Below are 15165 nucleotides of genomic sequence, written 5' to 3' on the forward strand. Positions count from 1 at the left end.
AATAGTCTCTGAGTAGGATTCCCCTGCCTCCCATTGAGTGGGCAGCTCAGTGTGGAAAGCTAAGACAGGGGTCAAATACCTGCCAGAACAAAGGAAGGGCCTTCGCAGGTGGTCAGCCCTTGCTACTCCAAGGGACTGACTCAGGACTCTGGGTGACCAACCAACTAGAACCACCTCTCGTCTCCTAAGGGCCAGAAGGGGCAACCTAATCTCTGGCTATCATGCATAGCGGGAGATGCTATGCCCCCAACCCCAGTCAGCTCCCTGCACATACCCCAACCAGGAGCTGCTGATTGATGAGGGACCCAGGGTTCTACAGCATGGCTCCTGTGCTTGCTGCCACCCAAGGGTCCTCTCCCAGCCTCTACAGCAAGTGGAGAACTACTTCCAGCCTCATAGTACCCCAAGGCAAGGCACTGGACAGCTCACTTCTAGACTGGAGGGCCTTTCTTGCTTATCTCTAATTTCTGCAATTTCAAACTTTTCTGAAGGTGGTGTGGTTTTCTCATGGAATCAGAATGGTCAGCACCAGCAGGAGCCACCAGGTGGAGACCCAGAAGCCAAAGGAGCCTTGCAGGCTCATAGTCCTTGGCTACTAGTCTACTGAGGGTCCCCGGGGGGCGGGGGGGATCCATGTCCTTATGCAGCCACACTTGAGCTGTGCCATCCCCTGGGTGCATTTGTGTCCCTCCTTGGGGATGTGACAAGCTCCTTCTACTGCCGCTGCGACGGTTGCATTAACTTGTATCTAATGGGACGTTCAGCTATTGGACATGGAGGAACTGCAGTTTAATTAGGCACTGGAAAGCAGTACATTAATTAAAATAGCAAAAGACTCAGCACAACACAGACCTACCTGAAAGGAGAGCTGAGCTTAGGAGCAGAGGGGAGGCCCTCAGCATCACCAGTGTCATCCTGGGGGGTCTATGTGTCTATAGCAGTCAGCACAGTGGTTACCAACACCTTCTGCAACAGGCAGGTAGGACAAAGCCTTCCTCGTTCCCTTCATCTACCCACACAGAGAAAGCTGCCCCCAGGGGCACAAGGGCCCCAGAAGCAGCTGGAGACTGCAGTGAAGGGCAAAGGTCACAGGAGATAAGACAAGAAAGGCCTCAAAGCCAGAGGTGCCACAGCGGGCCTAGCAGGGAAGAAGCCCTGCTCCCATCTGTCCTCTGTACCTGGTTCTCTTTAGACCCACTGAGCTCTTGTCCCTCCATGATAATGAGCAAACAAACCCACCCAAGGATCTAGCATTTGCTGCGCTCAGGAGAAGTTCTTATGTGGCTTTAAGAGCAAATGAGCTGGCCTATGGGTGTGAAGCTCTGCTATTCCTGAACTTCGGCCCTTCCTCCCAGATGGGCCACCTCCGCTGCTGCTGAACTGTAACTGAGGGGACTGACCCAAAGGCTACTTCATACACAGTGGTTACTAACAGTGGCTACCCACTGGGTCCCCAAAGTCTACAGGAACAGAGGGCCACTACCACCCTGAGCTGTTTCCCCCTTCAGGAGCTTCCTCAAGTCTGATGGGGTCCTACAACCCTGGTAAGCCTGGGGCTGGCAGGCATGGTCACCACTGCAGCCTCTACACAGATTCAACCACACAGTGGCAGGGAGATCCGTGGAGCATACGTGACATCAGCCACCCTCAGACTCACATGTCAAGAGCACTGCCAACACCCGGGCAGTGGGACATCCAGCACAAAGGAGGCCGAGGCAGGAAGATCAGCTCAAAGCCATCTTCAGCTGCATAGCAAGTTCAAAGCCAGATGGGGCAGTGAAGAGCTGTCAAAAGCCAGTAAGAATGCCACCAAACTCCCAGCACTTCAGGGGGCTGGGGGTGGGGTTCCAGCCTTTTCTGCAAAGCCCTAGGTCTCAGCTAGGAGGTAGTTGCTCAGGGACACTGGCCAGCCTCGAGGTTTGGCAAATCCCTACACTCCCTATGCTGGGGCAAACATGGATGCTGTGGGATGGGCGCTTCCCAAGAAGATATTTTCTCCACCGGCGGAGGCAATAATCAATGTTGTGTGAGTAATTTGAGATTGATTTTAATTAAGTCTTAGGAGTTTTGCGGCTCTGCCCTGTGGAGATCTCCTCTTGGTCAGCTACAAAGGGATGATGAGAACTGAATTCGTCCCACCAAGGCTTCCTGGGACCGGATCTAGAACTTTCCCACAGTCCCCAGGAAGGTCCATGTCCTCAGGCCCAATGAGACAGGAATCTCTGCACCAGTGGTTGGGTTAGGGTCCGGATTAGCTGCTCCTGAGAGAAATCGCCTGAGGGAGGATTTGCCCCTGAAACAAAGCTGCCCACCAAGACGTTCCTTTGAGGCATCTGGAACATTGCCACATCTGTTCCCTTCTGTCACTCTTGGGGCCACCAGGGACTTGCTGTTCAAATCCCTCCTGCCTGAACCTTGCACTATAGCCTTCTCTGCCCCCCAGCTTCATGCCCCCCAGCACAGCCCTGATTTCAGTTATCACAGCTGAGCATCGATAGGCTGAGGAGGGACTCATGGACTCTTTCCTTCCCAGCTCTCAGCTGTCCTTGGGGTCTAGTATGCAGGCAGTTGCTCTCCCACCTACTCCTATCTTCTTGTGTTGCTCCTAGGAGCCTTGATGGTCCCTGACCCCATATGCGGGCAGCACTGCCTCACGCATGAGTGTCCCTCTCCCCACAGCTGGAGGGCTCAGTTAATGACATGGAGGAGAAGGCTGTTAGCCGAAATGTGTTATTAATGAGGAGGTCTAACTAGGCAGGCCACTAAATCACTTAGCCTCCCCAGATCCCTGGGGAAGAGTGTGGGGGAGGCGTCAGGACTTTGGAGGGAATGCTGGGATGAAGGGTGGGCCTGGGCACAGTCTCATTCAGCAGTAATACGGTGGTTATGAGGGAGCAGCCACCTGACTGGCTGAGTTTAGGACCCTTGGTAACTCAAGCCTCAGTACCTATGATGGTGGCTCCTCCCTTTATAGACAGAAGGCAAAGCACATGGTAGGAGCATCCAAATCCCTTCTGCCTGAACTTTGCACTGGAGACTTCTCTGAACCTCTCCTCCCAGCTTCATACTCCCAGTATAGTCCTGACCTCAATCTAGATGGCGCCAATCTAGAGCAAGAACTAGGACCAGGTCTCTTCCCAGCCTCTGGGTCGGGGATACCCCGGGTCCCCAGCAGACGGCAGAGGCTCATCTGGCCTGTCGGTGTTGTGCAAGGGAAGATGGAGAGTGGAACCACTATGCCACCCACAGGCTCAGAGCCAAGGGCACTGGGAACTCTAGGAGAAGGACATCTGCACATTGGGGTGGGGCCATCAGAAGCTTCATGGGCAGTCAGGCTCCAGGGAGCCAGCATCCCTCCTACCACCTCCTCTGAGCCCCAGACCCTGGAACTGAGCCATTGCTGATGAGGGAATACTGGCTGAAATGATTCCTGCCAAGGATGCCAGGGCCTGAATTTGAGGCAGGAGGATCAGGGAGCAAGTGCTAGAGAGACCTAGGATTCATCCTCTAAACGTTCGGTAGCTCTGCCCCCTCAGGCCTACTTATCCATCCATGTGTGACCTTATATGTGGCAGAGAAAAAGAACTGGTATTTCAACCAAATGGTGAATCTGGGCCAGGCTTATGCCCATACTGTCTTGCTTGTGGAAACTGTCTGTGCTGAAAGACAGTGTCACCACCCCAGGCCCTCTATTTCTCCAGCAGTGTCTTTTCTGATTTGACAAAAAATAAACCCTGAAAAACTAGGCTTGCAGGAGCAGCCTAGCCTCCTCTCCTTCTACCCTGATGTGCCCATCACAGGGTACCAGGGTTGCCCCCACAGCTTCCATTGCTACAGCAGTGGTGGCCTCTGAGCTAGAGAGGAGGTGATTGTAGACCTTTACCACCAGGGGCTGTTTCCTGATGAGTCTTTACAGTAGGAGTGATGGCTGGAACAGGGACCATAAGTGCCCTTCCTGCTGCATGGGGACATGGAGGGCTCCCTTCCCAGGGGACAGTCTCTTCTTTGAAATTGGAATGAGCTTCTACACCTACCTCCTGATTTCTGTCCCGTCTGTGACTCTGCCCAAGTTGTCATTACTACTCTGTTGAGACAGTGCCATGGCTTCTGGGATACCCTGCTCACTCTTTATGTGAATATTGATGGAGCCATCTTGAGTTGGATCCCAGGAGGACTGAAGAGTTGACCCTTTGTGGTCCAGAAGCCATGCACCATTCACCTTCTCCCCTCTGAGGCATCATAGGTAAGTACCCAGTGTCCCTGGAGTATAAAGTCTGGTTCCTTAATCCCCATGTCCAGAGATAGCCAGTCCATTCTGGATCCATAATGACACTGGCTGCAGACAGTGGCTTTCAGTCCTTTTGGAAGTATGGTGGGTGACTAGGGATGGCCCTGCTCAGAGTCTGGTGGGGGAGGGGATTGAGGGGATTGACTTCACAGCAATGTCTGACCAGCCAGGGCGAGAGAGACCCTCCTGCATGAGGGGCTCCATATCCCAGATTCTATCCCTATATGGGCTCCTGGAAGACTCCAAGACATTGTCCAGGACTGGCAGAAGCAGCAGAGACAAAGTACAGGGTGCATGCCCTCTAACCGGAGCTGCCCTCCTCCTCTCCTAGCACGTGAAGGCTTCCAATGGATCAACACACTGGCTACAAGCTCATAGGAGCAGAGCAACACTGGGCAACTGTTGACATGTTAGTGAGAAATGGTGGGTAGAATGGCCCTGGGACAGTTCTCAGAGCATGGCAGGAATTAGAAGGGTTATGCCAGTGGGAGGATCAGGGAGCAGCCATGAATGTCTGAAGATGAACCAGTCTATTAGCCTTGACATTCAAGATGCCCATAAGGATTCATTGAGCCTACCCCATGGCCACATACAGCCAAGAAAGACAAGGAAAGAAAGACACGGGCTTCTCCATGTAGCTCAAAACTAACTTTCTGGGCACAGGTGTGCTATCTCACCCTCCAGGTGTGAATCACAGCTAACCCTGGCTTACGGCCTAGAAGCGAATGTGGTCAGGAAGCTGTCTCACCACACAGCAGCACCAAGGTGCCCGCACTGCTCAGAGTATTAGCAACTCTGATAGGCATTCATTTAACTTTCTCTTTTATAATTACTTAGAAAACTATTAACTGCCATTATTAATCATTGAGTAATTATTACCTGCTCTTGTATTAATTATCTGGCCACCGGGAATGTCACCAAGATTTAAGATTTTTAATTGTTAATAATATTTCCCAAACATAAGAGAAACTTAGTGCAGCTCAGGTATAGTAAGGTAGAGCCACCTGACTGGGTGTCTACATGGCTGAGTCCCCAGTTTTTGGCCCCAGCAGGGTTCTGGGGTACCTGAACCCTAGTGCCAGTCCCTTCCTTGAAACCTCAAGTCCTCCACTCCCCAGAACTGTGTTGTACTCAGGCACCTGGGCCCAGTGCAAGCCAGAGTGAGAGACAGCAAAATACCCATCACTGGAGCGGTGCCATCCACAGCCCTGTGTCCCAGTCCCCAGTGTCCCCCAGCACAGACATGACTTCCAGGGCTGCCCATCTCTGTGTGCCCAGGCCAGCACTGCAAGACTAGGGCACACTGTGCCAGCAGCCTATGGGCTAAGAAGCCCAGTGGGACATTCAGCACCAAGAGGAGACGTTGCTTGGTAGCAGTGGCTTACCACCACAGGAGGTCCAGCCACCTGCTCACTTTCCCCGTCCCCCTTGAGATGACTCAGAAAGGACCCCATGACATCAGCCCACAACACATCTGGTGGCCACCCAAGAGTGTCCTGGCCCTGTGGCACCAGTGGCCTACTACCTATGAGCACTGTCTAACAAAAGAGTAAAGCTCAGGGCCAGCAGTGGGGCTCTGAGTGCCTTCCCGTGTGAGCTCGTGCAGTGAAGGCTCAAGGAACAACTGGGCCCCTCCCCAGGATCCTATCCTTCTGGAGGGGCCATGAAGGTGATAAACCCAGCCAGCGGGTGCAGGGCAGTGAGAGAAATCAGACTGCTTTGGCCCATTCCTCACCCACAACTTCTGCCCCAACCTGGTCAGTAACAGAAGCTCGGTCAGAGTTGTCAGGCATGGTTGCACATGCTCGTAATTCCAGCACTCAGGAGTCTGAGGCAGGAGGATTGCTGCAAGTTTGAGATCAGCCTCAGCTACGTATGAAGGCCTAGGCTAAGCTACAGAGTGATTGATACCTGTCTCAAAGGAAGAAGGAAAAAGAAGAGGGAGGAAGAGAAAGAGGAGAAGATAGAGGAAGAGGAGGAAGGAGGGGGGAGAGGAAGCGCAGAAGCTCATTAGACTGAGGCAGAAGGAACATGGAATGTCTCTCATAGTCAGTTCTTGTCCTGTGTCCTCCTTGCTTTACCTCCTCCCAGGAATGGCTCTGTTACACGCCCGTCAACTGCAGTGTCATGGAAGCTCCTATACAGGAGCGACCGCAAGCCTCAAACTGAGCGTGGACTTGTCAACATGGAGATACGATGGGAAGAGGAGGGGGATGCTGATCACTCTAAGGTGGTGGTGGTAAGGGAAATGGAGGTGGGGATGGTAGGGATGGTGGTGGTGACCGTGATGGCTATGATACAAGTAGAGGTGACTGAAGTGGTAGAGGAAATGGTAGTGACAGAGGTGGGGGTATAATGGTGGTGACGGTAGATGCTGTCGTAGTGGAGGTGGTGGTGACAGCAGTTGATGGTGTGGTGGTGCAGCGGTGCCGATGCTAACAATGGTGGTGGTGATGGAACGGTGATAATCAAGGTGAGCTGAGTGTGGTGGTGAATGAAATTAAGCCTAGAATTTAGGAGGCAGAGGCAGGATGATCTCTGTATGTTCAAGGTCAGCCTGATCTAACATAGTGAGTTCCAGGACAGCCAGGGCTACACATCGACACTGCATCTAACAACAGCAACAGCAAAAAGTGATGGTGGAGGTTGCGGTGGTAGGGATGGTAACAGATGAGGTGGTGATGGTGGTGGTGATGCAGGCAGAGATCGTTGAGATGGATGGTGAGGACCGTGGAGGTCAGGGCAGTGGTGGAAGGGATGAAGGTTTCGTGGTGAGGCAGGGTATGTTCATGGCCACGGCTGTCATGGTAAAGATGGATTCACTAAAGACCCAGCATTCCAGACAAGTGCATCCTCTGCCTCCCAGCATGGCTCAACCGGCCTTCTCCTGTCTTACTGTCTGCTCCTGCAGGGAGGGCGAACAGAGCTCTGACAGATTGTGACAGGGCAGTTAGTATGTCTTGAGCTTTAAAAGAACATTTAATCTTGGTTAAAAGTAAATAAGCACAATTATTGGAAAGTGAAGATAAGCTAGTCCTTACTGCAGTGAACAGAAGGTAATTACCCTGGGAAGGTCCTTTTCGGGACATGGGAGCCATCCCTCCTGTCCCTCTTGTCAGGCTCACTGGAAGCTGGTAGTCAAACTTTGCAGGGAGCCAGTGGTGGTAGACACCTTTAATCCCAGTACCCAGAGAAAGGCAGATCTCTGAGTTGGAGGCCAGCCTGATCTACAGAGCAAGTTCCAGGACAGCCAGGGCTACAGAGAAAAAGTCTGTCTCAAAAAACAAGACAAAATCCATTTGCCTAGCAGCCTTAGAGGACCATTCCCTTACATCCTTGAGTGGCATGGCACACACCCACAATGATGCCCATAGTAACCCACTCTTGTTCATTGCCAGTGTGGCCCCAGATAAAACCTGGGCATCTCTGAGCCTGTGACGTGGATGATGACAGCAGTTACCCCAGGTTGGGGACGGAGGGAGGGTTGGTGGTAATGGCTGTGTCTCTGAGTCTCTATGGATAGGCATGTCTTCCTTCCCCAGACCTGGACCCAAGCCCACATGCCTCTCCCTGATTACCTGGAGGTAGCTTTGTGTCCCCATGCCCCCTGATAGTATGACAACAAAGCCCACGAAAGCAGGCTGGAGGCAGGGTATGTTCCTGTAGAACTGAACCTGCCACTGGATTAAGGGAGCTAGAGCCAGAGCAGCCTGGAGACCAGGCAGGAGGACCCAAAAGAAGTGTACCCAGTCCACCCTCAGCTTAAGACTCCAGATCCTGCTGTAGCATGTCCAGGGCTCCCAGTGAGACCCAGCAGCCCCAGCAGCCTGGAGTCTCAAATGTGTCTTCCCTGGTGTGCTCTGTCAGACTACCCTGTGCATTCCCTCCTCTCTCCTTTCCTGACTACACTGTCCCCTCCTCTAGCCGCAAGGTCATCGAGAGATTTGGACTCCCGCAGATGACTAAGCCCTGACCCCTGGGTGGCACAGGCTCAGCCTCAATGAGTGCCTGCCCACTGAGTGTGATGAGTGGCCTGGAGCGGCTTTGGTAATTAGTGTGAACGTGCCTCATTTGCCAGGGAGGAAAATCCCATCTTGGGAACACACGTCAGATGCAAGTTCAATTTTACCCAAGAGGCCATAAAACCCCTTTTCCAATCACCTGGTACTGTTGGCTGCCAGCAATGGTAATCCTGGAGACATTATTTAGAGCTGAGACGTCACTTGGGGGTGCAGAGATCAGGTCCCAGCCCCTCCCTGAGGAGCCCCTGATTGCTCCTGCAGAGGCCCCAGAAGATAGATGATTGATGTTCTCCAGAGGTGGGCTCACTGGCAGGTGGGGAGACCGAGAACCCAGATGGCTGCAGGGACTGCCATACATGGGGTAGTTTGGCCCCACTGGTCTATAGACATTGTCCTTCTGGTCCTTAATCACCAGCCTGCACCACCCTCCCTCCGAGATTGGCACCATCTTCCAGCCATCATTAAAAATCGTTTCCTTGATTACTGGGGTAACAATGAAAACACGTAATTGAATCTTCAAGAAATTACCATTTTTATAACTCGTGCCTAGTTCCTGAGATAAATTAAACATCTCTCTCATATTGCAAGCCGCTTCTGGCACATGAACGAGGAACTGATAGTGTCCTTTGTCACTGATACAGGCTTCAGTGAGAAGATGCTGCCTCCTGGGAGGCCTGATGGCTTCTCCTGACTACTGAGACAGCCACCAGCCAGCCACGGGGTGGGTGGGTTGTGGGGTAGCTAGCTCCTCAGCTGTCTGGTTGGGTGAGGTTGGGGGGGAGCAGCAGGAGGACCACTGTAGCCCATGCTCCCTCCAAAATACAAGGGCTCTGGCCCAGAAGCTTTCTAGGGAGGATGGCCCAGGGAGCTGGAGGAAGTGAGGTCGGGGATCCAGGCAGAGGTGGGAGCTGCAGGTAGGAGGGCAGTACGTTGAGGAGGACAGTGAGCAAGATGTGTGTGAGCGGTGAGGAACAGGGCCAGAAAGTGGGGGCGGAGAAGGTGGAAGAGGCTCACACACAGCATAACAAGACCAGAATTTACTCTCATACCTTCCCTTTGGTTAAGGGCAGCCAGGCCCAAATGTCTCAAAGTCAGGCAGCTGAGCGACTGCTGAGGGTGCTCCCACCCACTCAGGAGAGGAAAGGTGGACTAGGAAGAGATGAGGCTGCTGAGGGTGCTCCCACCCACTCAGGAGAGGAAAGGTGGACTAGGAAGAGATGAGGCTGCTGAGGGTGCTCCCACCCACTCAGGAGAGGAAAGGTGGACTAGGAAGAGATGAGGCTGCTGAGGGTGCTCCCACCCACTCAGGAGAGGAAAGGTGGACTAGGAAGAGATGAGGCTGCTGAGGGTGCTCCCACCCACTCAGGAGAGGAAAGGTGGACTAGGAAGAGATGAGGCTGCTGAGGGTGCTCCCACTCAGGAGTGGCCAGATGGACTAGGTGGGGTGCTCCCACTCAGATGACGGGAATGTGAACTGGGTGAAGGTGAGGAAGTGGGTGCTTAGCGGATTGTTGAGAGGGTTTGCAGCAGTGGTGGGCACTGTGCTGGAGGGTAAACTTGCACAACTCTTGCTGGCTGAGGGAAGAGAGGCTGTAGGCTCCAGACTCAGGATAAATTTTATCCACTTGACAGCTGTGCTCAACAGAACCAGCTTTAAATTGGGGCAAAGAGAGAACCAGCTTTAAATTGGGGCAAAGAGAGAAGCCCCCCAGAGGCAAGAGAGGAGGCGGGGGCCACGGCATGGACAGATGGTTTGCTATCTAGATGGGAGGAAGAATGGCTTAAAAAGCAGCCTCCCATCTTGGCCATCCAGACAGACTCTCAAAGGCTGGAGTCACCAGGAGCATGGAACTCTCACTGGGAAAGCTGTGCTTCCTCATATGCAGTGGGCAGGGAGGCCTTTAGGTAGTGCCCTCTGGTGGAAAAGGTGGGAAGTGCAACAGGGAGTTACCACATAGGTAGCACTCTTGAGAGGCTGGTTGTGCCACGCGAGCAAATGTGCCTCCCCTCCATCACCCTCTCTTTACTCAGGGCTTCCTCATCTTGACAAAACTCTGTCACCCAAAGGCTCACCTGGAGGCTCTGAAGGAGTCTCATGGTCAGACGACAGCGAGAAGCCTGTCTACTTCCTGTCACTAACACCATGCTGGGATGAGGAGCCATGAGAGCACCACATCATAGGGCACAGATATACTAGAGTCCATGGATGGCAGGGGCATCTTACTCGGAGACAAAGATGGGCTTGCCTTATACTCCCACTCCATCTCAGGAGGACAGAGCCCAGACTTTTGTCCCGGCCCTATGGATTGGGATAAGCCTTGCCCAGAACCTGATGACATCAGCCAAGGCCTGGTCACCTGGGCTGAGAGGGGCAAGGCTGAAAGTCCTGATAAAGGGCAGGAAAACGTCAGGTTGGGCTCTGGGCTCTACACTAAATCTCCTCCACAAAGGCCTGTCCCCAGCCCACAAGGAAACATGTATATGCCTTGTCAGACACAGCTTTGAGCACTGTGCTCACTCCAGGCCCAGCCTCCAGGTTCTCTAAGCCAGACCAAAAGCAGAGTCCCGGCACTGGATGCCACTGGCAGGTGGTCCCCACCCTCCTAGAGGAGAACAGCTTGGAGCCCCTGGGCTACTCTCAGCCAATGTGTCAAAGATCTGGTATTACAGCAAGTTCCATATGCTGGCCAGGACCATCCTGACTGGCCCTGATCACATAGCTCTGGGATTCCTTATCCTAGCTGTGACTGCCCTGTGACAGATGGAATACTGTTGCACAGTGCTGGGAAAGTCTAGGATAATTTGCTTCAAACTAAGTTTTCCTCCCAGAGCTTTAACCTCTGGAATTGAGAATTCTCAGAAGACCTTGGAGACTCAGCCCAACCAGTGCCCTCTTTGCGGGGCTAAGACATGGAGACAGGATCTCACTGTACTAAGCAGTAGAGAAAGAAGCAGCTTCAAGCCAGTGAGAGCTGTGCCCACGTGGCTACCCCTCATGGAAACCACAGATCCAAGTGGGGCTGCATGCTTTGTACCTGCTCTGTTGCTTCCCTGGCACAAGTTTTGGCCTGGTGGACTCTTCAATTTCTTCTTAGCCTGTCTGCCCTGGTGCTGGATCCCAAGCATCTGTGCCTGGTGCAGGGTTGAGGCACCATCTGGTGACAAGTCTAAGAACTGCATTCTACTCCTGCTCTGCCTGCCACCGCATTGGAGCCAGGGGCCCGCTTTTGGCAGCTTAAAGTGACCTCTCATTTGTTCACAGTCCCACTTTAACCTGACAGTCCTTATGTCATCAGGATGCATATAAATAGTGGGCTAGGAAGGAAGAAATTGAAGAGTCCACCAGGCTGAAACTTGTGCCAGGGAAGCAACAGAGCAGGTACAAAGTATCCAGCCCCACTTTGGAGTTTATAGCCTGTCACTGATGCCTGCGCTGACAGGTAGGCGAGTATCTATCAAGAGTAGAGTCAGAAAGAATAGAACAGGAAAAGACAAGAACCCAGGTATTGGCCCCAGTAAGGTGACTTGGTACTGACCACCAGGCAGCCCATTCATGCTGACTTTCTGGACACCATGGTCCAGCTTGAAGTAACAAGAAATCTGACTCAGCAAACTCTTGGCATACAGGAAGCATGGTGGTCAGCATGCCATCTCGCAGTATAAGGCCTCAGAGTCCCCAGCATCCTGGAATGATGGCTATCTATTGGGACTGTGTGTCCTCCACGAGGGTTGTCTTTAGCACTCTTGTTACCTTTTGGTTATTAAAGTTAAAAATGTGAGTAGTGGCGTCCAGAGAGTGACCACAGAAGAGAGGGACAAATGGCCTGTCACTATATACATCCTGGGAGCATAAAGGCCATATCCAGTACTGGGCACCCCAAGATTTACCTTACCTCCCAGAGCTTTAACTTTTGGAATTGGGAATTTCTAGAAGACCTCAAGGACCCAATCCACCTAGTGCCCTCTTTATGGGCTAAGACATGGACACAGGATTTTGCTGGGTATACTAGGTTGGCCTTAAACTCATAGCAATCCTCCTGCATTATCAGTCCTGATATATACAAGCATGACCCAGCATGCCTAGTTCTAAGCCCTTCTTTTGCCCACACCATGGTCCCAGGACCCAGCTCCCAGCTTGTTCTGCACCCTCCACTCCCTTCGGAGTGGCCGAGAAGGTCACACAGCTCACCAAAGCTCATGTCTACTTTGCCAGGAATGGAGGCCTAGCAGCCCCTACCTTCTGGCCCCAGGGTGATGTGATCACACAGACCACTGCATCCCTCATCTGCCCCTCTGGCTATGAGTCTAAGGACAGCTGGAAGGTCCCAGGCCATGACTCAGAGCCAAGTGTCACCTTGCCTCTCAGAGCAAAGGAGAGTTAATGCCTAGGCCACACCCTAGGTCCTGGGAAGGAGATGAGAGGACTGGTCAGAGTCCTGCCCCAGGAATGCCTGCAAAACCCCAGGAACACTCATCCAGTGTCTGCAGGGTCCTCTAGTCCTGTGCAGGGGGCTTTGGGGCTGCAAGTGGAAAAGACTGGGTAGGTAAGGGCCAGAAGCCGAGGTTAAGAGCACAGAAGTGAGAACCTTTCATGGGTGTGGCTGGCTCTGACTCTGAGTTCTACTCAGACCCTGAAATGAGCATGGGTCATTGAGTGTCAAGGCCACAGTGAGTAGAGTAGAATCTGCCCATATGGCCCTGACTTTATCTCAGGCCAGCTGTAGGCAAGACAGCACAGCCTCTCCTCTTTCCTCTCCTCAGCACCCCCTAGGCACCAGCCATGGGTTGGGGGGAGGTGTGGTGTGAGTGTGTCTGGATAGCTAGCCCCTTACCACCACTCCAGGCTCCTCAAGGCCATCTGGGTGTCATGGCAACATGGGCAGAAAGCAGCTGCCATGGCAACTGGTGTCCAGGGACATGTGCTGCCTAGCAACAGGGGCTAGGGCCACTCTAGCTCCTCACAGCACACTCTAGTGTCCCAGACTGTGTGTCTGTGAGTCCCTGCATTATTCCAGGTCCCCACCTAATGCAGACTCAGCCCTTCTTCTGCATGAAGCTGGGGTTCCTCGCAGACCCTCACCCGACCCAACACGCCGATTTGTAGGGCACTTAACACACTAGCGCAGCTCATGATCAAGTCGGAGCCAGCTATGCTGCGGACCCAGGGCTCTGCTCTCCTACCAGACTCCCGCACCTCTCAGGACATTCTGGAGCGCAAGAGCATACAAGGACCATGGAGAAAGAAGAGGCGTTTTCGGGGCGATCTGAGAGAAACCAGCCTTCCAGATAGGGCACAGCCCAAGCAAAGGTAAGATGATCAAAGAACATCGGGTTCCCCGTTAAGGTAAGCAGCTCAGGTCTCAGAGCAGATGAGCACCTGGAGGACCCTCAGTCCTTCCATAGCTGCTCAGCAAGTGTAGCCCAACCTGAGCCCCTGGAGTTGTGACCTGAGGACCCTAGCCTACAGCCTTTGTGTGGTACTAACAGGACAGCATCCTGAGTATATGCTGGGCTCTTACCAAGTGTGAAGATTCAGAATATAGGACGAAGACACCACTACCACCAATGTCAGCTACTCAGAGCCTTTGCTGGGCTGCTCCTTCATACCAGCCACCTCACACCAAATGCCATCCAAGAGCCTTCCTGGGCTCCCACCTCTGAGATCATCATATCCTGGTAACCATGAAACCCCAGAGAAGAACAAACAGGCAGACGGCTTAGAATACACTCCAGGGACCTGAGTAGACAGCCGCTGAATACTTTAGGACATGTTGAGGCAACTCCAGGCCCTTCCTATTGTGTGATTTCCAGCCTCTGTCTGTACTATGAGGGTATAACTGCATCCCATCCTGGAGAAATGCAGAACTCCAGCTTCTGTGCCAGCTGAGTCCCACCTGAGCTCTCACTGTACCACACACCAGCTCCTCTGTCACAGGTTTCAGTGGCCCCTGATGGGCATTCATTCCAGGTCTGCAAGACAACAGGAGAGGGGACATCTATCTGTAAGGGAGTTCAGCAAATTGAAAGCGGAACACAGCCAATTCAGGGATACAGCAGTCTGGGAAGCAGGGACTGGCTGCGGGCAAGCTTGTATTCCATTACTGATTATGGCAGCTGTCAACAAAATTCCTTCGCAAACTCCCTAGGTCACATCATTTCAGATATCAGAGCTGGAGCAGAGAGATGTGTGACAGAGGCCTTCCTTCTTATACCTGGACCATCCCTGTGGTTTAACAGAAAAAAAAAAAAAAAAAAACTACCTGTTAGCTTTCTGAACTCCTTCATAAATGGAGATAGAAAAAAACCCAGACAGGTTTTTATTAGAAGAGTGTCTGTTTGGAAGTCCCAAGATCAAGAATCAAGGAAAACAGAACCAAAGAATCATAAGGAGGAAAGAGAAAAGTCAGCAGCAAATGGTCTTGTTCTTTCCCAAACCACTGCATCTTGAAACAAGAACAGGGTACCCTGAAAAAGAAGAGGCCTCAAGGGACTCACAGTGACCACCAGTGATGAAAAATAAGACCAGTGAGATTCAAAGTTGTCAAAAAAAAGATCTTCATGTGATACATGGCCTTTGGTCAGTTATAGGGAATATGTGGTCCCATAAGAGTGCACAAAGGCGTGGAGATGAGGACGATGGGAAGCTGTGGTTGGGGTGTAATGTAAGTAACTTAATTTTAAAAAATCAGTATTCCTCAAACAAACAGACAGACAGACAGACAGAATATTTAATAGCAAGGACTGGAAGTATAAATCATGGCAGCTGCCTGCTTATCGTGTACAAAGCCCTGGGTAGCCCCACCACTGCCAAGAAAATGTTGGTCATTAGAAACTCACATCAACTAATGCTGTTGG

The sequence above is a fragment of the Arvicanthis niloticus genome, chromosome 12, assembly GCF_011762505.2.
Source record: "Arvicanthis niloticus isolate mArvNil1 chromosome 12, mArvNil1.pat.X, whole genome shotgun sequence".
NCBI classification, from domain to species: Eukaryota; Metazoa; Chordata; class Mammalia; order Rodentia; family Muridae; genus Arvicanthis; species Arvicanthis niloticus.